Source organism: Andrena cerasifolii, chromosome 2 (assembly GCF_050908995.1).
Source record: "Andrena cerasifolii isolate SP2316 chromosome 2, iyAndCera1_principal, whole genome shotgun sequence".
Lineage (NCBI taxonomy): Eukaryota > Metazoa > Arthropoda > Insecta > Hymenoptera > Andrenidae > Andrena > Andrena cerasifolii.
In genome coordinates, this window is record NC_135119.1 from 23,299,230 (window position 1) to 23,321,266 (window position 22,037).

Genomic DNA, 22,037 nt, shown 5'->3' on the forward strand with positions numbered 1-22,037 from the left:
ATTCGACTGGTTTTCCTCCTAATCCGATAAAACTCGAATGAATCGAACGAGGGAAAATATTTAATTTCACCCCTTGGCACATTAAAGGAGAATAAGATGTCTGAAGTAAGTGTCAAGGCTTGGATGACATCAGTATCAGGGCCGGCGCGAGAATGGTTGGCGCCGTTATGTGAGAAAATTTTTGGCACCCCCAAATTTTTGCACCTGTCTTCTATTTAATATGTTTTGCCTTTACGAGGTACAATAGAAAAAGAAATACATTTGCATTTTGTTTATATGGGAGTTGGATTCCTTTATTATTAAGTCTCCGACATAGTTTTTAGCGCCCCTTTTGGCTGGCGCCCTTATACAACGCATTACTTGCACAATGGGTTCCGCCGGCCCTGATTAAAATTCTTCAAATTTTTGTGATTTTAAACTTTATCTGAATCTCGCATTTTACAGTGGCGAGTTCTATCATTTCGTGCGATATCATCGGACACAAATGGAAGGAATAAGATGTGTGTTCTAAAAGGATGAGGAAAATGTACCGAATTAAGCAGGTTCTTATGGCCATCAGCTGCCAAAATAGCGATAGATACAGTGACTCGCATTAATATTCGGACACTTTTTAAAATCGCATAACTTTTTTAGAATTGGTCCAAACAACTTGAGTTTTTTTGAGAAGCTAGAAGGATTAGTTTGCTAACTGACGCGTTTCGTCGTTTTTAAAAAAAATGTATTTCGTTGGAATAGCGAAAAGAATAGTAAAGGTCGATTTTTAAACTTTTTTAGTAATTACTGCAATCTACAAACGGTTTTTTTTTTAATTTTCATTACAAGCTCACAAAAAAAAGTTTAAAAATCGACCTTTACTATTCTTTTCGCTATTCCGACCAAATACATTTTTTCTCAAAACAACCAAATACGTCATTTAGCAAACTAATCCTTCTAGCTTCTCAAAAAAACTCAAGTCGTTTGGACCAATTCTAAAAAAGTTATGCGATTTTAAAAAGTGTCCGAATATTAATGCGAGTCACTGTACGTGAACGCGGACAGTCTCGAGGCTGGATGAGTTATTGGTGCCATTATCATTGTTCCTAACGTTATTGTGATTATCGAACGTATCTCCATCGTGCGCATCTACGGGCAATAATTCTCGAAGAACTGCTCCATTTGCATTCCTCCTCGCTTCGTATCGGTTCCTGGAAAACTTTAAGAAGCCGTAAAAGGCACGCGGACTTTGCATACCTGCTGCCTAGGAAATCTGGCTGTTTCTTCGTGGGAGAAAACCTCTCGTAAGGACGATGTTAAGTCGCAGAGGGGATTACTGACCTACGAGCCTACAGCGTATGCTATACACCGTTGAACAGATCTCGCCAAGACGAATTGATTGTTATCATTTCTAACTTCGAAATCAGATGGGATCACCTCGAAAAATGGGCTCAAACTTCCAGATTTTTTTTTATTATTAATTATTTAAACGGGACTGGCCCTTAGTACACACTATACTGAAATGAAGGTCACGGGGTACAGTTGCCGCCCCAAGCTGCTAGAGAATCGCTTACATCCCTCCGTTTTCCCTCAGGTGCCTACCCGAGCTCCCTCGGGTCGAATGGGATTTTACTACCGGTTTCTTCTGTTCAAAACCGCAAAATCTCGAACTTTGAGAGCATTTTTCGAGGTGATCCCATCTGATTTCGAAGTTAAAAATTGTATCAATTTATTCATCTTGGCGAGATCTTTCCAACGGTGTATAGCATGCGCTGTAGGCTCGTAGGTCAGTAATCCCCTCTGCGACTTAACATTGTCCTTTGTCAACCAGTTTTTCGAAGCAAAAAACGTGACCGATTCTTGAGTGCAAATCGGGTTTGAACAGAAAGATACTTTTTCTGTTGAAACAAATGCTTTTTCAATATTTAGACTTTCGGGCTTGTTAGAATAATTGAGGGCCTTGCAGCAAGAGGGGTGCAACTCCATTTTTTACTGTTTTTGAGCTGTGACGTGTAAAAAATATTTCTACATCGTTTGGTGCACGGTTGATGCGAATCCGATAACAAATGAGCGATTTATTGCAAATAAATAAAAATAGAAATATTAATATTAAGAGATATTATTACTAAGAGATATTAATATTAAGGGATATTAATATTAAGAGATATTAATATTAAGAGATATTAATATTAAGAAATATTAATATTAAGAGATATTAATATTAAAAAATATTAATATTAAGAGATATTAATATTAAGAAATATTAATATTTATATAAAATTTTTATAGTATTTTTATATTAGTATTTTTATTATAGAAAAACTAATCAACTCAATAACTACTACATAGTATTCTGTGAAAATATATATTTTTCAATTAGTGTTCTCTTTTTAATATCAAGTCAAAACAATAATTTTATAAATAGTTCTAATTTACTCGAAGTTGGAAAAACTGAAGCTGCAACCCTCTTGCTGCAAGGTCCTCGATTAAAAGGTAAGAGCTTTAAATCTACATTACACTATCATTTCAAATATTTCTTTAAACGAACAGATAACGATATATCCTTCAGGTTTTCCAACCTGTCCCTTCATCTCGCTTTATTGAACCGAATATCGGGACCGTGTGAAGAAACAGATGAATTTCGTCATAGAGTCCCGCATTCTAAATGACATAACGGTACCGTGTACGTACCAATAATTACACACGCCTTAAGAATACAAACGGAAATTGCTCCTAACGCGGTACGTACGCCTGGCATAATGTAATGCGCGAGCGTTGTTAATTGCTGCGAATTTATTGCAACTTTACGATCAACGTGGGAATATCTGCTAAGCAAAACCTATTTCTTTAACGAGACCCTAGTATCAAACTGGTGCACGACTACTCACAAATACAGTGTCCGTGTCCCTCTTTCCCTTTGACAAAACATCTCATTAAAACTCGTAGCATCTTCAAACAGATTTTTTTTTCATTCCTGGCGCAGTAGACAATATAATTACTTAAACATCACAATAAAGTGAAAGAACCAATGGATACTTTACATCTACGAAATTAGGCTCAAAGCACAAACTGGATCTCTGAAACGAACCGGCAGCCACTTTCACCGTAATCATATTTGAATCAGACACGAAGCATAGTTAAATAGATTCGTGTCATATATGAGTCATACTATAGAAATGGCAGTGACTCGACTACTCGAGTAGCCTGACAAAATTCGAGTACCTTAATCACTCGCATAGATAAGAAAAAAGATGCAGGTAACTTCATTGCAACACTGTCCAACCAGTTACAAAATAAATTCTAGTACCTCGAACGTTTATGTAACATGATAAATCTAGTGTCATCAAAAATACTTAGAGTAGCCGAATGAATTTGAGGATTTTCATTAAGATTCTTTATTGCGCCTGAAACTGTTCCACCAAACAGCGAAGAACTGCCAACACAAAGACGAGTCTCCAAGGCTTGTGTTACTACGAGTGCCGCGTGGCTCGTAATTCATTCTTATCTCCGTATTCGTCGCACTGGATGGTTAACTTTTTGACGCACTGTCTGGAATTAACAGCCCGTAATTGGGCTTTACGCGATTTGCTCAACCTCTCGCGGTTCTGCATCGCACCGCGGTTACGTTAACCACACCTGCACACCTTTCACCTGGCACGCCGGCACGTATATGATTGAATGGAGCCTATCTACACACGCGCCATCGGCTATACAATTACAGATCCATGGATTGTTAGTTAATAACGGTATTTTACCGCGTGCGCGACAGGGATAGTAGACGCGCGCGAGAAAACCGCGGTACGCGCGGGCACTTTAAACAGAATGCTCCTTGGCCTATGTTATTTACATACTGGGACGCGGGAATTGCTTTACAGCTTTATCAGCTTTTGGCAAAATAACGGAGGTAGACGGTGGAACCGCAGTGATTCATTGTGGTAACTATGTTCCAAGTAAAACCAAAGTGTAACAATTGATAAATTAGGTGGAGTCTTTACGGTAATAGTTTCGTTGGTGTAAGGCAAGATGGGTTGAGTTAGGGTACCGTAAACTGGGGAACAAGGGCAATTACTTAACATGTATTAAAGAAGGAAAAGGACAAAAATTTTATGCATTTTGACACTTGTAGTAGAATCACAAAAGATGCAATGTTATGATAGGATAAATACTTGAGGGGTCATGTCTAGTTGACAGGCGAAAAAACGTGATTTTTATGAATTTTTTGTGGAAAATTTACTGTTTATTTTTTACAAATATTTGCTTGTTTTAAAAGTACATATATTCAGAAACTGTCAGTAATTTTGTTATAGGAAAATATTAAAAAATGAACGAATAACAGCCACTCTTTCGGAAGATATTTTTTTTGCGGTGAGCACGATTTCGAAATCGAAAGGTTAAGAAGATTCTGTTAGTATATGAGTTTATCTAGTTCGTGAACGAAGGATTTTTGTTTTTGATGAAAACTTTATTTTTAATTCACGAAAAACGATCAATTCAGACATCGAAAAATCATAATTTTGCATTAAACGGGCGCCATTTTGTCTGAAATCATTTTTTTTTTAAATCCTTCGTTCACGAAACAGATAAACTCATATGTAAACAGAATCTTCTTCACTTTTCGATTTCAGATGATCCGGTTCCGAGAAACCGTGCTCACCGCGCAGCGATAGTATAAAAACAGCTTCCGCGATAGTGGCTGTTATTCCTTCATTATTTAATATTTTCCTATAACAAAATTCCAGAGGGTTGCTGAATATATGTACTTCTAAAATAAGGAAATAGTTCTAAGAAACATACGTCACATTTTTCACAAAAAATTCCCGAAAATGACGTTGTTTTTCGTGTGCCAACTAGGCATGACCCCTTAAGGGATTAAAATTGTATAAAAATCCATAGACTTTTACTCAAATTACAGCGTACACCATTTCGGGAAACGTGGTTTCCAGAAAAACGCATTTAAAGTTTTCAGAATGTTTTGATACTTGAAAAAAAAAATTGTATATATTATTCAAAGGTGTCTCTATCTTCACTGCATAATTTTTATCGATAAAAATGTTTTTGCCACTTAGAAATAAATTCTCAAAGATGCGACATTTCTTGACCTGGCCAAGGTTGACTAACCCCTTAAAGCAAATGTAAAAATGTTAATATTTATATTATGTAGCAAATGTTTTAAAAATATACCAATGTCCGCCAGTTTACTGTAACTTGAGGCACCGGAGGCATAACATATTTTCACTTAGAAACCTTCAAAAATACCAAGAGGAATATTAAATAATTGGGATCGTCCGATGCATGCATTTACAATCTACTTATCCAAGATTTTCTAATTCCAATAGGTTAATGACATTCTGGAATTATATTTAGAATATCTACCTCTCCAGAATATAAATTTGCCTCAGCCCGTACCATTTTTAGCACCGAACGTGATCTTTTTATCCAACGCGCATAATATTACGAGCTCGAAGTAAATCGTGGCCTACGTCCACGGAATGCCCAATAAACGAATGGAATTTTTTCTATAAATCGTTTCGATCCCCGGAGCGCGTGCGGTCGAGCGCTTAGCCTAAACCCCAGGCCTCATCCGCGCATCATTCTTCCACGACGTGCCTGTCTGCGAACATAAATATTGCCATCCCGGCAATAAATATGGTAACGCGTTTACAACGTGGGCGTGCATACGTAACCGCGCACGAATGCACCGCGCGCACAGCGAATTCGTGAACGTGCACGTAACATACAATCTCGCTTCTATTGTGACACGGTCGTGTTAGGCCAGCAACGAATCCGGTGTTACGTAAAATATTGATTGCGCAAAAAATTTGTATCGTCACGATGACAGATTTTTCAACGTCTACATCGTCACTAACCATCGTCTGTGTTTGGCCATTATTTCGCGGCGGCGTCCAATTAACACCTCGCGATTCAAGTTAAACATTAGCGTTCTTCATAGATGAAAACGAGAGTTTAACGATGTCGTAAAGGGAACGAGTGGTAAGCAAGTATTTCCTGCTCCTGCCGTAATCCAACTGCACTTCAGAATGCCTGAAATTGAAGTTGGGAGGAAAGGTTACCAGCAATGGTTTCGTGTCGAGTAGGGGAGACCGGGGTAAAGTGAACCTCGGGGTAAAATGAGCTCCCTTAATTTGTTCTTTAACTATAGAATATATTTACAAATTTTGCTGACGTAATAAATGTATGTAATATAAGAATGATAATTATGCACATTCAGATATCGAAAAATGTAAATTCATTTAAAAAATTAGAAATTAATTTTTAGAGACTTCCGACTGGTTTTCTTTTCCATTTAGCTTCTCGGATAAATTAGTCTTAAATGTGTTATTTTAACTCCACATTTTTTCTGCGTGTGTAAAACAAGCTTATAAACATACACGTACACGCGTTTGCGAAAACATTAATCCTAACGTTATTAAAGAATTAATTTTCCACTGAGTACATATTCGGGGTAAAGTGAGCGGGGTAAACTGAGCTGCAAATGGCTGCTAAGAACCGATGCGCAAGTGGTGCGCGCAATATCCTAACCTATCAGCTGGCTAGTAAACCATGCGGCGTAGTGGAACAGAAATTAACCTAAAAAATAATGAAAAATCTGCCACAGTTTTTGAGAACCACGGTTAAAAAAAAAACAGAAACTGACGTGCTACACGCGTCATCCCAGCGCAAGGGGTTAATAATTACCTGTATCCTTAATTAACACTCGTATTTTATTTCAGCTCACTTTACCCCATATATGGGGTAAAATGGTCGTTTTGGCATTTTCTTTTCAAGTTGAATTTTAATATACTTTAAGTTTATTTTAAGCATTGCTATTCGTCATTTATCAACAGTAATGTTTAAATTATATTATAAATCTATCTCCACGCATTTTTATTGAAAGGAAAATTTTTTATTTGACTTCAAACTGTTTCGGGCTCACTTTACCCCGGTCTTCCCTAAGGGAAATAAACAGGGATGTCACAAAACAGTTTCACTTTGTTAAAATAAAATTACCTGTTTTTAACCTTGTATACTTATCAAAACATTAACGTTATCTTACGGAGCCATTTGAGCTTTACAACCCTTTGTGATTCGACAGTTCTGCGGTCCCAGTTTCCAGCAACAAAAAACGCTATAAATCGCAAGTTTGCGAAAAATGGACGTTCCTCGTAAATAATTTCGGGACTCGCTGTATCCTCAGTGTCCTAATAAATCTCGATTCGTAGAACACTGGGATACGTACGCTCTGCCCTTCCCGCGATTAAATTATACAGAGACGCTATTGGAATTCTTTAGTGTCACTTTATTGCCGCGACGAAGATCGTTTGGAACTGCACGCAGAAGGAGGTAGTTGCCGAAAACGGATTTAATGGGGAAAGCAGCGGACGTAACTGGATAGAAATGAAAAATTGCTGACGGTGCGTAGAGGCAGGCTTTAAATTTCCACCGCATCTGGAGGACGATTACTGTCTTCGACGTCCATGAATTGCAGGACAGGAGGTCTTAAACAGTTGTATGCACGCGGCCACGATTTAACGCGCATTGAATCCCGAGGCAGAAAACCGTGGAACGTGATCCATTACGGAAGAGACACGACCTCGATTGTTCATCTTGATGTTTCGCTGCCGTGTCTTCTGCTTAGGTCACGCTGCAATCCTCTTTCCCTTCCCCTTTTCACCTGGCGTTGATCGTCCTCCCCCAGACCTCTCCGCCGTACGTTCGATACACACTCGCGAGTCTCGAAACCATTAAATACACATTTCATAAATATACTGGCCTAGGCTTACACCAGCGCAGCTGTACCTCTCATTTTGTACCGTAACTACGTACTCCTTAATGCCTGAAGCCTTCGTGTCACATATCCACTGATCCTTCACAGTGCACGCAAATCCGATAAAATAAGTATCACAGTAGAAGCCCGATTATTGGGATTAATCGGTGCGTACACTGTTCGGGAGATCGGTTTCTTGTATTTGCATAATAAGGAACCGAAGTTTCTGACTATGTTATGCTAGCTTCGCCACTCGGCTTCGCCCGAAATTTAGATTTTGATTTTATGAAAGAAAAGTTTTTATTTATCTATGTTTTTTGTTGTGAAAATAGTCACATTCATCTGGATTAGCTAGGCATAACGAGCTGGGACACATTTCGTGACCCCCGGAGTTTACCGTTCGAAAGTTGTTCAGCGACAGACAAACACACAAACACTTCCTGCCTTATATATTAAGATTATATCGGTTCCATAACAGTAATATGTATATCGGTTTTATAACAGTAACGCATGTATCGTTTCCGAGGTTTTACCGTAGAACAGGAACCGAAACCAGTAGGTATAGTCCAGAGCCTTTTTCCCTCGTAACTGTTTCAAGATTACTTCGATTCTTATAACTGTTCCGAAAACCGAGACCGATATCATAGCCGTGTTCAATCCCTGGTGTTCAGTGTCCAGTTGGAGTAACGTAGGTATCTACGGTTTCTCGTCAGCTGGATCAAGGTACTTCGGTGATGTTCGAGGTACGCTGCGAAGAGCGCTCAGCCATCCCCACGTGAACACGGATACCCGCGAATCACCTTGCAGCACTCGTGGCAATGAGTGATCGATGCGTTCCTCTCATAGCTCCAGCGTAGAAAAGTCGCCTGATTCCCACACTGATACGCTCGCTGAACTTTACCTCGTGGAATCTGTCGGCTTTCACCGGTTGCGTCACTTCGGCGATGATACGAATAGAGCTCGGGCGGGCTGGCGAGCGACGTAGCTAATACCAACGATGCTGGGGGGTCTAAACTTGCTGTGCACGTAGCCCCGAAGGGTTCGCGGGCAGACCTCGGTAACTATGTACATGTATAGTGCCTCTACGAGCTATAGTGACTTAGGTGTGAGGACAGTCAGTGGGGTCTTAACGGGGCAGACTGTAAAAAATCGGAAAAATCGATTTTTTTTCTTTTTCATATTTTCTGAAAGACGCACAGTTTCGAAAGAATGCTCTCTCAAAATTCTGTGAAGAAATTCGCAAAATTGAGGGAGATATAGTATTTTCCGTGAAGCGGTGTCAAGCGCGCGACTGACAAGGGAAGATCCCGAATCTGGAAATTGGAAAAATTCTGAAACTTTGTGAATATCTACGGGATTTCCTCCTGGTTACAACGCAATTTTTGTTTGCTGCCCAAATTCAATCGAAGAGAGTTAAATCAACCACTGAAAAATCGGCTATTTTCAGATTTTGTGTTATAACTCGCAAAATGTAAGAGATAGACAAAAAGTTTCAAGACAAAAGTTAGTTCTTTTAATTAGTTCTATCATTTCGTAAAAAAAATATTTTTCACTTTACGAATTATAACAGAAAATCGGAAAATAGCCAAATTTTCAGGGGTTAATTTCACCCCCTGCAAGTGAATTTGGGCAGCAAACAAAAATTGCATTGTAATCAGGATTAAATCCCCTGCATATTCACAAAGTTTTAGAATTTTTTGAATTTTCGGGTTCGCGATCTTCCCTTGTGAGCCGCGCGGAACTTTGAACTCATTTTCCTCAGAATGACATTTTTCAACCGCATTGACAGTCTACACAGAAAACTATACATCCAATTGACATCAGCCAGTAGCCAAGCTTAATCGATGTCTTTTAACAATGATAATCAAGTTCTTGAATTTCTTTTTTAATTTATTAAAATCGAAATTGTAACACTTAATCTTTAGGGCCCAGGTTTTGTCCTGGTCTTCCCTAAACAGAGTCCTGCAAGAGGTACATAGTAGGAGGCCACGTTTAGCGGCCCATACCCAGCAGGATATCGGTTAAAACCCCGCTAAGTGGCCTCACACCTGAGTCACTATAGCTCGTAGAGGCACTATACCTAACTGTATTAGGACACCTGCTGTTTTCGCAGAAAATGTGGTATTCGGTACAGATTGAATACTCTTCATTGCTTGTAATTCGAAATACCAAGTGAACTAAAATTTCTTAGTTCTTCAATAAATGTGCAAGGGTTTTCATAATTATTACACATAGAGTAGTTGCTCTAATACTTATAAAGAAGAGTGTATCTTCACCTCTGATTGAAATATCGCATTTTCATCAACCATGGATGTAACCAGAAAATAACTATGTCCCTATATGATTTGTTTGCGAAGGGAGCCGTATGCTTCGTTAGACTGCCAAAGGGCCCCGTGGCTCGGGGCAGGATAAGTACCTCGCCGAGGATAAAATAACTCGCGTAAGGATACTGCAGATCGAATAGATGGTTTAGAGCCGCTGTTCGATAAACCCACGCCTGCACGGGATGCAAATCCGTTCCTTCCTCCCGCGTCTCGAGCTCAAGGCTGCTGGTTACGCGCGTACAGACACAGAGAACTAGATGCAATGCTCGAGGATCGGTGGAACGATCCCGGAGCGTGTCTCCGTCGCGGAGAACGTAGCACCCACGTGAAATACCAGCGCGACACGTGAGCAACGTGTGCCAGTGCGAGCCAGAACGATCTATAGAACCGGGATGGAATTGATCATCGAGCACGAGATACCGTTCGATCCGCTCGCGACGGAAAATAAGATCATAATTGCGGCGCGGCGGTTCTGCCACGCGGAAAGTACCGTTCCGCGTTTCTCAGCTTGCAAAGCGAAGGAGCTTGATACCGGCGCGGTGACTTTTATTCGGAACCTTGTTCATTTGTTTGTCGAGGGAAATCTATGAAAAGTCTGCTTCCGAAAGCAGGGAGGTACCGAGTCTTCTTCGAATACCAAAGGTAGACTGCTCAGCATTGTCAGTGCATCGATATGTGATTCTTTATGAAACCCCGCGAGTTGCAATGACAGTGACATTATCTAAAAAAGGAGGTTTTAAATTTATGGTAGATAATGATCAACCCTAAGTACCGTCCAGAAATGAAGGGTCGAGATCACAAAGTGTTGGTAGGACTCGAGTGTTCCTTCTGATATTCCAATGACAATATTCTTAGGATGTATCAGATGTACAATATGAGACAGAAGTATATGAAATTTAAAATACTTGGATATCTACGTTTTACGCATAGTACATTTAGATGTAAGGAACTAGAACGACAGATGGAGTCTTATTTTTACTCCTAGAAAGATATTTTTATACTTTGCAAATGCTTTTTCCAGCATTATTTGCTAAACTTCTGGCAGTGAAAATGCCCCGAATTCACAATCTTCTGGAGTTATAATTTATTTCTTTAAAACGGTGTAGTGAAAACAATTGAAACTCGGCAGATATTTCTATCTATCCACGTACTATGTGTATAAAAAAATTGAAAACATTGGTACCATTTCTTCAACATTTTTTCAGCTGTTTTATCTGTCAAGATCGTCTCTTTCCATAAGAGGACGTGTAAAATCAGTGGGAATTAAGATCGTTATAACTCAGCAACCGTTTAGTGAATTCGATTAAAATTTTCGGAGCACATCAGGAAGATTAAACAGAACAATCTCACAAATTCTCATCAACTGGGTTCCATTTTGAAGGTAGGTCCGATAAATCCTTAAAGAACTGGAATATCGAAACTGCCTCTACAAATGCAGCATTGGATTTCCTAATACCGCTGACACGAAAGTAAGTCGAGCTTACTAAGGAGTTAATCCCGAAGCGTTACTCACAAAAGAGTACAACACTTCCACGTTAGCTTTACCAGTCTCCTGTTACACATATCCTGAACTTTGGTACATAGTTAATCAAATCCCGCGACTCATCTACCTTAAACTTCACCCAGCTTCCCTTTCCAGGCCAAAGCTAATCAGCTCCAAGTGCAGCAGCCAAGATCGTCCTTTCGTAACGTTGCATGAAAGGTTACTTCCAAACGGAACGATATAATCACGCAACGATCCTATACTCGATTAACCATTGTACCTACGTGACGCGGTACAAACGAACGATGTTTGTCCGCGGCTTTTGTTGCGCCCCAGCTGGACTTCCGTTAGCCGTAGAATCCCGGGGCGTCACGTAATTCGCGATCGAAATGGTCAAGTACGATCCGCGAGCAGGTAGCCAGCCAGGCGCGTAACGTAAAAGGATTTAATCGTTGTCAAGATAAAGCGAGCCGCGGAGGTGTTGGTGCATCCACGTCGAAAGCGATAGCAATCGATGGAAGGTGTTGCTTGAGAACGCCGACGGAGAGGATGATTAACGCGAGTCGCACACTTCCAGGAAGATGATAAAGGAACAACAGCACCGCGGCTCTGCCGTTATTGAGTACTTTTCCTGTCTCCGCGTTTCAAGCCATTCTTCTCCTGCGCATTGTCCGGCGCTGACGATCGCTCCGAACGATCCAAGTATCCCATTGGGAACGTGGCGAAGAATGGAGGACGGCAGGGAAAGAAATTGACAATAAAAATGAGAGAAGCTGTAAAATTCTCCTATTCAACCTCAGCCGCCGGTATACACGCGCGTACACATCCGTACGTACGTGAACTCTACGAGAACCGACGGAAACACGGGTTCCCAAGCCACCATATTTCCGATTCTAACCGAGATATCGATGTAATTATCCTATTAATATTTATTCCTCTGCGGGGGCCGCGAGTTGCGAAGCTGAACTGAAATGCTGCAAAAGCAGCAATTGGGACTGTACAGGCTGTTCAAGGGAACAGGGACCAGTAGGCAAAGTGACGCGAAAAAAGTTTGAAGTCGAATAAATTTTTTCGCTTTCAATGAAAATGTGTGGAAATAGATTTATAATATAATTTGGACATTACTATTGATAAATGACGAATAGTAATGCTTAAAATAAACTTAAAGTATATTAAAATTCAACTTGAAAAGAAAATGCCATATATGGGGTAAAGTGAGCTACTATCTGGGGTAAAGTGAGCTGAAATAAAATACGAGTTTTAATTAAGGATATAGGTAATTATTAAGCCCTTGCGCTGGGATGACGTGTGTAGTATGTCAGTTTCTGTTTTTTTTAACCATGGTTGTCAAAAACTGTGCCAGATTTTTTTTTTTTTATGTTAGATTCTGTTCCATCACGCCGCGTGGTTTCCCAGCTAGCTGATACATTAGGTTATTGCGCACATCACTCGCGCATCTTTTTTACAGCTCACAAGGGATGATCCCGAACTCGAAAATTCAAAAAATTCTGAAACTTTGTGAATATGTAGAGGATTTCCTCCTGATTACAGCGCAATTTTTGTTTGCTGCCCAAATTCACTCGAAGGGGGTGAAATTAACCTCTGAAAATTCGGCTATTTTCCGATTTTGTGTTATAACTCGCGAATTGTAAGAGATAGAAAAAAAGTTTCAAGACAAAAGTTATTTCTTTTAATTAGTTCTATCATTTGGTAAAAAAAGTATTTTACAGTTCACGAGTTATAACAGAAAATCGGAAAATAACTGGATTTTCAGGGGTCAATTACATCCCCTTAGAGTGAATTTGGGCAGCAAACAATAACTGCGTTGTAATCAGGGGGAAATTCCCTACATATTCACGAAGTTTCAGAATTTTTTGAATTTTCGGGTTCGAGATGTTCCCTTGTCAGTTTAACCCGGTCACTTTACCCCGAATGTGTACTCAGTGGAAAATTAATTATTTAATAATATTAGGATTAACGTTTTCTCAACCGCGTGTACATGTATGTTTATAAGCTTCTTATAAACACTCAGCCAAATTTCGAGTTAAAGTAACACATTTAAGACTCATTTACCCAAAAAGCTAAATTGAAAAAAAAAACCAATCGGAAGTCTCTAAAACTTTATTTTTAATTTGTTAAATGAATTTCCATTTTGCGATATCTGAATGTGCATAATTATCATTGTGGTATTACACACATTTATTACGTCACCAAAATTTGTAAATATATTCTATTGTTAAAGAATAAATTAAGAAAGCTCATTTTACCCCGAGATTCACTTTTCCCCGGCCTCCCCTAGCTCTTAAACTTATCTATCTAATGGCGTAGCAGGTACCGAGGGTGTATCCAAGAATGAATGCAATTTAGAGTTTTGAAAAGCATTCAAAGTAGAAACCTGGTTACCCTTAATCCCAATTCTACTACCATTCCAATTCCATAGGGTGCCCTGTGTACACAGAGCCCTCCAGCACGAAAGAAAAAGGCTCACCTCCAATTTCCTCCAGAGACAAACTCTGCGAAAGGAAGACAAAGAATGGCCATCCCTCGGAGCCATTAATTAACCAACACCAAGTGCCAAGTTGCACGTGAACCATCGTATCGCACACCACGATAAATGTTGATCGCTGCGAGTCGGTTGTTGCGCCAGCATCAACCATTTATGGCAGTCTTAACCTACTTATTTCGTGCGTAACGAGATTCAAACAATTCGTCCAACTGCAGTCGTTCCCCGCGCGCACGGTGTTTACACGGAGGGCGGGGGCGCGCGAGCAGAGAGGAAGAGGTCTTTTGGAGAGGATGATCGTTTCCTTGATTTTACGGGCGTTCTACATGTGGAACGTCCTAGCGTTTCTGCGATCAGGCGACGCGGCTCGCCGCTCGCAAAGTAGTCCACACATCCTCTCTCTTGCATTATAAACAATCTCCCATGAAAATCTAGAACGACCGCGCGCAGTAGACTCGCCGTGGCACGTTTGCGCGCCGCGTCGCGCCGCCGCCGCGGGGAACCTTAAGTCGCGCTCCCACGCGCGCGGAACAGTGCGCGCTAAACCGATTCCAATCGGATGACAAGTACTGTTCCCTAGTTCAAAGGTGTGCATACACCTGTTTTGGAATGGAGCACTTTACGGAACTAATATGTAAGGCTACCTCTTTCGTGGAGTCTCTAACAATAATTGTACCAACGTCTTCGGATTTGAGAAGGGCCTACGGTTGAACTGATTTTCTGGTGGATATTTAAACCCGTGGAGGGAAGTTTGAGTCCACTTTTACTCATATTAATTATTAAACAGTTTCCAAGATTTTTATCTTGCACGCGCTATAAACGAATGGGAAAATTGAAAATACCGGCGATGAATATTCATCGTGACACGAATACGTGACGGAAGGACTGCGAACCAGGAACGCAAACGATTATCGCGAGTGATGCGAATCGTCATTAAACTAACAGGCCGCGACACTTGTGAAATCTTCCGCGGTTTCCTCGAAAACCATTCCTCGTCCACTTGCACCGTCTTCCAGCACGAGGAATCGCGCGGAGCGAAAGTTTCACACGAGCCTCGACTTTTCTTTTTATTCAAATTATCGCCTGAACGCTTGTTTCCATAGTCCAATTGTCATGTCAGCCATGAATCATCGAAATGAACCGTGTCGACAAAGAATTCTCCCTGTATTTTTCAACCTTTCGAGTTTCTAACTGCTTCGAAAATTGGGAATTCAGTTTTGCCAGCGTATTTCTTTTAGAAGCAGAAGATTCGACGGATAACGTCCTTCGGTTTCCACGAATTGTAAGAATAGTTCTTAATTGCAAGATTTCTTTAAAATTATTTATTTGGAAAGGTCGCGGCAACAACAAAATCATTAGCGACCGCATTTTGATAAACAGTTACAAATTACAGTGACTCGCATTAATATTCAGACACTTTTTAAAATCGCATAACTTTTTTAGAATTGGTCCAAACAACTTGAGTTTTTTTGAGAAGCTAGAAGGATTAGTTTTCTAAATGACGTATTTGGTCGTTTTGAAAAAAAAATGTATTTGGTTGGAATTGCGAAAAGAATAGTAAAGGCCGATTTTTAAACTTTTTTTTGTGAGCTCACGAAAATTCCCAAAATCAGCGATTCTCGACCTTATTCTGCGATCTTTAAACATTTGTAGCTCGGAGCAACGTTAACCGATTTTGATGAAATTTTAGGCACGTATCCAACTTACTGCAATCTACAAACGAGTTTCTTTTAATTTTCATTACAAGCTCACAAAAAAAAAGTTTAAAAATCGACCTTTACTATTCTTTTCGCTATTCCAACCAAATACATTTTTTTTCAAAACGACGAAACGCGTCAGTTAGCAAACAAATCCTTCTAGCTACTCAAAAAACTCAAGTTGTTTGAACCAATTCTAAAAAAGTTATGTGATTTTAAAAAGTGTCCGAATATTAATGCGAGCCACTGTACCTACAGTACTTTTAGACATTCACCGCGAAGATTTATTCGCCCGCTGGAGCGCCAACATCGCAGCGAATGACTTTGACTTTCAACCCGGAAGTCTGTTTGCACCGCCCTACCTGACGTAATCCGAAATTAGAGGTTCGTGCGTGGGCGTAATAGTGTCCTGAGGAGACAGAAAGTTTCGTCCTCCGTGGAACGAGGCGAAAACACGATCGGAGCGGGCAGCAAAAATTACGAACGAGAAGTTTCGTGGTCGATCGTTCGAACCGACCGTTTTATTAGAATAAAGGTGCCATTACGAGGCTAATGGTATCCGTTAGAACGTGGCCGCGATGAGAACTTTCTCCGCGAATATCCGATTAATTTAAGGGCTCATCGATGGAGCGGGGTCGAATCGCCGACGCTCCGTTCACACAATTTATTACCCCCCCCCCTTTTGTTTTTATCTCATCCTGGTAACAATTTAACGGTCCGTTAAAACTTTCGGCGATTTGGTTCGACTTTCGCCGGGGACGAGTGTCGAGTGCTCCTCGCCTCCCGCTTTCGTGTTATCACAATAAACTGCCGAAGCGATAATTGTCGGGGTACATTGAAACTGCTTCCGCGTTCAAGGAAACATTTACCGATAAATTCGTGCCCGGTTTTCTGCGCGAAAATTAGGAAGCATCCGTGGAGACGGAGATCCAAGTGTGTACAAGTGGGCGACTTCGCGATTTGTAAAAATAAAGGAATTCAGGAGTTGAAATGGTAAACGATGCACTTACGTGCCAGTAGCTAAAATTTTATGACTCGTTTATCTCAACTTGATCGTTTATCGCTATGGACTTCAGCGTATGTCGGCTTTACAGAGTTAGAGGGAAAGAAAAAGATTGCTGGCACTTTCATCATTTTTCACCACAGCGAAGTTGACACTTGCCATTTTAGCTCTAACTTGCGACAGCCCTAACAGTTGATACAAATTATTCTAGCACTTATAACTTTTGCCAACGTATTCCGAATGGAATTCACATCCTTTTCCACTGAAGAAAATATCGTCTATTTTTTGGCACTTACAGCGTTCACCATTTAAGGATGTATCGGACGTGCAATATTAGACAAAATATATGAAACTTGAAATACTTGAATATCTACCTGTTACGCATAGTAAATGTAGATGTAAGGAACTCGAACGACAGTTAGAGTCTTATTTTTACTTACGTGCCGATTTTGTAATCAAAATACTCTTGTAAAAATAGTGTGCTTTACACGAAAAAGTTTCGAAAATCCGAAAAGAAGAAGGGCAGTCTTTCGAGGGTATTTCAAAAAATTTGTTTTCGTTCAAAAAATCGGAGTACTAAGATAAATCACGGTAATGGGCGAATTATGCTGTTACCAATAATAAAATTGTAACTGCTTGCTGGGAAATGAGAGTGAAAATCAGCAACGTCAGGGATATCGAGAGACAGTAAATTACGTCAGAGCCTCGAAGGAGTCCTTGTTGATCGTTCAATCGATTCATTCTCGAGATACCGCACAAGAATGTAATCGCGCCGAAGGATCAACGAGAGGGATCGAAGTGATTTTCGCGGCGATAGATCCTTGCTCTGGCAGCGAGAGCGTATCCTTGAAAACTCCCGGTTCTCCGTTTCAGGATCTTCGTCGATCCACGATCGAGACGATCTCTCTAACTCGTTCATCGTAGCGATACACGCCAAGCGGATGGAAATCTCGCGATCACGGGCCTTATGTTCAGATACACGGCACGGCGAAAGGGAAAAGGGTGGGGGAAAGTATTCTTTTTGCTGAATAACATGACGTCAAATACGTTCATCACTGGAATTCTACGCACGAAGGTGTATCTATCGAGGAAAAAGGTAGTGAAATGGGGAACCCGTTCTTCAACAGGTAAAAAGTAGCTGACGACGCCAGAGCATCGGTCGAAGGTCGTGGCGTACGTCACTAAAATTTAATAAGTTTGATAAAGATAAGAATTTAACGTTCGGCCAGCATACGCGAAGTGTAAGATAGTTACGCGTGTGGGAACACTTCAGGCGCGGAGTCAACGCTAAGAAAGATAAGTTTGTATAAATATACGCCCAGTTTCACTTGCTCCCGGAGTTACAGCAAGCATTGTGTACCAGTAGGGGAGACCGGGGTAAAGTGAACCTCGGGGTAAAATGAGCTTCCTTAATTTGTTCTTTAACGATAGAATATATTTACAAATTTTGGTGACGTAATAAATGTGTGTAATACGACAATGATAATTATGCACATTCAAATATCGAAAAATGGAAATTCATTTAAAAGGTTAAAAATGAAGTTTTAGAGACTTCAAATTGGTTTCTTTTTCAATTTAGCTTTTTGGATAAATGAGTCTTAAATGTGTTATTTTAACTCCATTTTTTTCTGCGTGTTTATAACAAGCTTATAAACATACATGTACAGGCGTTTGAGAAAACATTAATCCTAACATTATTAAATAATTAATTTTCCACTGAGTGCACATTCGGGGCAAAGTGACCGGGGTAAACTGAGCTGCAAAGAAAAGATGCGCGAGTGATATCTAAATTTATTTAGATATTATAAGTACGTATTTTACTAAAAATTATGTATGTATTTGTTTTATTTATAATATGTCAGACTGTTCATGTAAACAAAGTTCCTTTAAAGACACATTTTCAGAAGAAAATGAGTTTAGGTTAGTAACACAAAGTACAAAGTTACAAAGTACAAATTATTAACATTAAGCTTGTATTAAAGAAATATATTTAAAAAAAAAATAGTTTAAATAGTTTAACAGTTCTAATAAAGTTGATTTTATAATTATATCCTTCATTAAAACACGTATTTTATTTCTGCTCACTTTACCCCAGAGAGTAGCTCACTTTACCCCATATATTAAAATTCAACTTGAAAAGAAAATACAAAATCGACCACTTTACCCCATATATGCATTTTCTTTTCAAGTTGAATTTTAATATACTTTAAGTTTATGTTAAGTATTGCTACTCGTCATTTATCAATAGTAATGTTCAAATTATATTATAAACCTATTTCCACACATTTTTATTGAAAGGGAAAAATTTGATTCGACTTCAAACATTTTTCGTCCCACTTTGCCCCGGTCTCCCCTAATTCATTTAATAGCCGAAGTTAGTGTCACCGGTTGCCTACATCCGAGCCTTAACTTCTTCAACAAATGGAACAAGGTTCCCAGTAAATCCGAGCAACGCCTGGACGCGTGGACGGGATAAGAGAATCACCACGAGACTTTTACGACCTCGCGCCGAGACGCAAGGTGCCGTTTCGCGCGCCCACTGTGCGTGCGAGCGGATAAAAGTGGCTGGGAAGGAGAGATTGACCGCAACTTCGGAGAAGAGCAGAGTTCGGGGATTTATTGCCGCGCGAAATGTCCCCCGCGGATTTCGTTACACTCGCTCGCGCGGTGTGATAGCGCGGTGCTGAATTCTGGAAAGATTGCGGCGCAAGAATAGGCTGCTGTTTACCTTCGCGGATCGGTGCCGCGCAAAGGAAACAAAGGCCACGTTGTGGGGGATCCGCGATTGTGAAAGGGAACAGAGGCATTGTGGACACAACGGGATCAAAGAGTCGCGGCATCGATTAAACAAACCACCCCATCGTTTCGTCCCCTTTCTTCCGTCCGAGAAAAGGACTCGCACGAACGTTCCTCCTCGGTGGCTATGTATTTATACACCTGGGCGACCCCGCGCCCGCTTCTACACACAAACGCCGAAGGGGGCAACTTCGGGTACTTTATGACTGTAAACAGGCTTTACAACCTGCGTCGAACAGGTTCACCTACAGGTGTGCACGCAAGAACGTGTCTATAGAATTCTTCGTGAAAAGTCGACGAAAGTAGGTGATTACCTAATATACGAACGATTTTCTATTTATAAAAAATTCAGGCCCATTCTCGAGGATAGCTGTACAAGTTTGAAAAATGGACCTTCGTTGAGTGCAACTATCGTCGAGCGTGTCGCGCCTCCTCCACGAAGTTACCATTTTTTTTTTTTGTAATTCGTGGATAATGCCACCGACGTGCCCTTTCAGGCACATCCACGCGCGCTCAGCTTCTGCTCGCATGCATGTTCAGCCAGAGCGTTGAAGCGGAGCTCGGAGCACGGAAAATTTGTACTGCTCCCCTGCTCCAATTTTTTTTTTATTATTCGAATTTTCTTTCATTTTATAAGAGCAGATGGATGAATTGTTATTAATAAATGCCTACCAATTCTCAATTATTCATCATTGAAAAATGTTATATCGTAGGGCCACGCAGCCCGGTGTTAAAGAGGCATAGTACTTCCTCCGCCCGGAAAATTAAGCATTCTTTGTGAATTTTTTTCTACGCGAAAATGAAAAGCTAGAAAGATGGGGTTTGTTGCAAATGGAAGATCGCTGTTTGGAAGTATTAAATGAATTTTTATTTGAAATAAAAGCACGAGCAAAAGCTGGAGCAAGTATTTTGATGTCGGAGCGGAGCAAATTAAACACTGGTCTGCTACAATCCCCTGTGTTCAACGACCCTGCGTACGTAAACAAAGCTCGTCCGTCGAAATCTCTGTAATTAGGTGGTTGTCATCCGCGTCGGACGTTATGTCGAGCGCCTATGCACTCTCTGTCTGCATGCGTGCGCGAATAAAGCACACGTGCCGCGCGGTTATTGCAAAAACAGGGATGTCATCAACGGCGGCCGTTCCACATCCACTTCCGCCAGGCGAACAAAGTTTCCGCGGCGATTCGGGTCGGGGACCTGGAATTCAGTTTTACGAACTGACACGCGTACCCCAGAACTGATCGCTTCTTGGAGTGGGGTCTGTCCTTTGCATCATTCCGCTTCGAATCGCCTCCATTCCATACAGAAGATCGTTGCGTAATGCCTTGCCAAAGGCCTTCGATTTTAGAGACAATTATACGGAGAGCGCAATACGGAGATCTATATAAATAGCGCTGAAAGGTGTGTATACCTCAATAAGTAGGTAGGAGAGACCGGGGCAAAGTGACGCGAAAAAAGTTTCAAGTCGAATAAAATTTTTCCTTTTCAATAAACATGTGTGGAAATAGATTTATAATATAATTTGGACATTACTATTGATAAATGACGAACAGCAATGCTTAAAATAAACTTAAAGTATATTAAAATTCAACTTGAAAAGAAAATGCCAAAACGACCATTTTACCCCATGTATGGGGTAAAGTGAGCTACTATCTGGGGTAAAGTGAGCTGAAATAAAATACGAGTGTTAATTAAGGATACAGGTAATTGTTAACACCTTGCGCTGGGATGACGCGTGTAGCACGTCAGTTTCTGTTTTTTTTTTAACCGTGGTTGTCAAAAACTGTGGTAGAATTTTCATTTTTTTTTTTAAATTAGATTCTGTTCCATCACGCCGCGTGGTTTCCCAGCTAGCTGACAGGTTATTTAGGCACCACTCGCGCATCTTATCTTTGCAGCTCAGTTTTGTATGTTTGTTTTGAATGTAGGAAATCACACATTCAGGGGTGTTTTCACCCTCAAGAACCGAAAATGGACACGAACGAAAAACTGCCTGATACTTCTATCGAGGTCCCCCACAAACCTCCACAGTTTAAAAAATATCTGAATATTCGGGTAACCGAACATCCCTTAGTAAGGCCTCCAAAGAACACCCACAACCACCCCAACAATTTACATACTTCCAAGCCGCAAACTTTCCATCCGTTTACAGACTACTACCTATATTTCTCTGCCTCCGAGGTAGGTAGATACCTAAACGCCCAAATTGCCCATCTTCCGTCCATACGCGCGGACCTGGTATCACAGTCGTCGGAGCGTATATTTATAATCCCCCAGAATGCTCCTCGACTGACAAAATATTCGTTCGTGTCTCACCGTTATTTATATCTGCCGTGGTTGTTGTTCGCCGACGGCACGCCAGGAAAGTATAGCTGGAAACGGGGGAAAAGATATAAAAAAAAAAATGAAAGGAAGACAATAACACGGTAGCCAATGGTTGTCCCTGGGCGACGGGGTGGCTGGGAGACGCGCATGCCCGAGCTTTTCACCGAA

The 22,037-nt window shown here is 40.6% G+C and overlaps 1 protein-coding gene across 12 annotated transcripts in view; it reads right to left on the reverse strand.

Moving 5' to 3' along the window:
• The window catches only part of LOC143378954 (myelin regulatory factor-like protein), a 62,432-nt gene that overhangs the window by 30,036 nt on the left and 10,359 nt on the right, over positions 1 to 22,037 (reverse strand). The window lies entirely within an intron of this gene.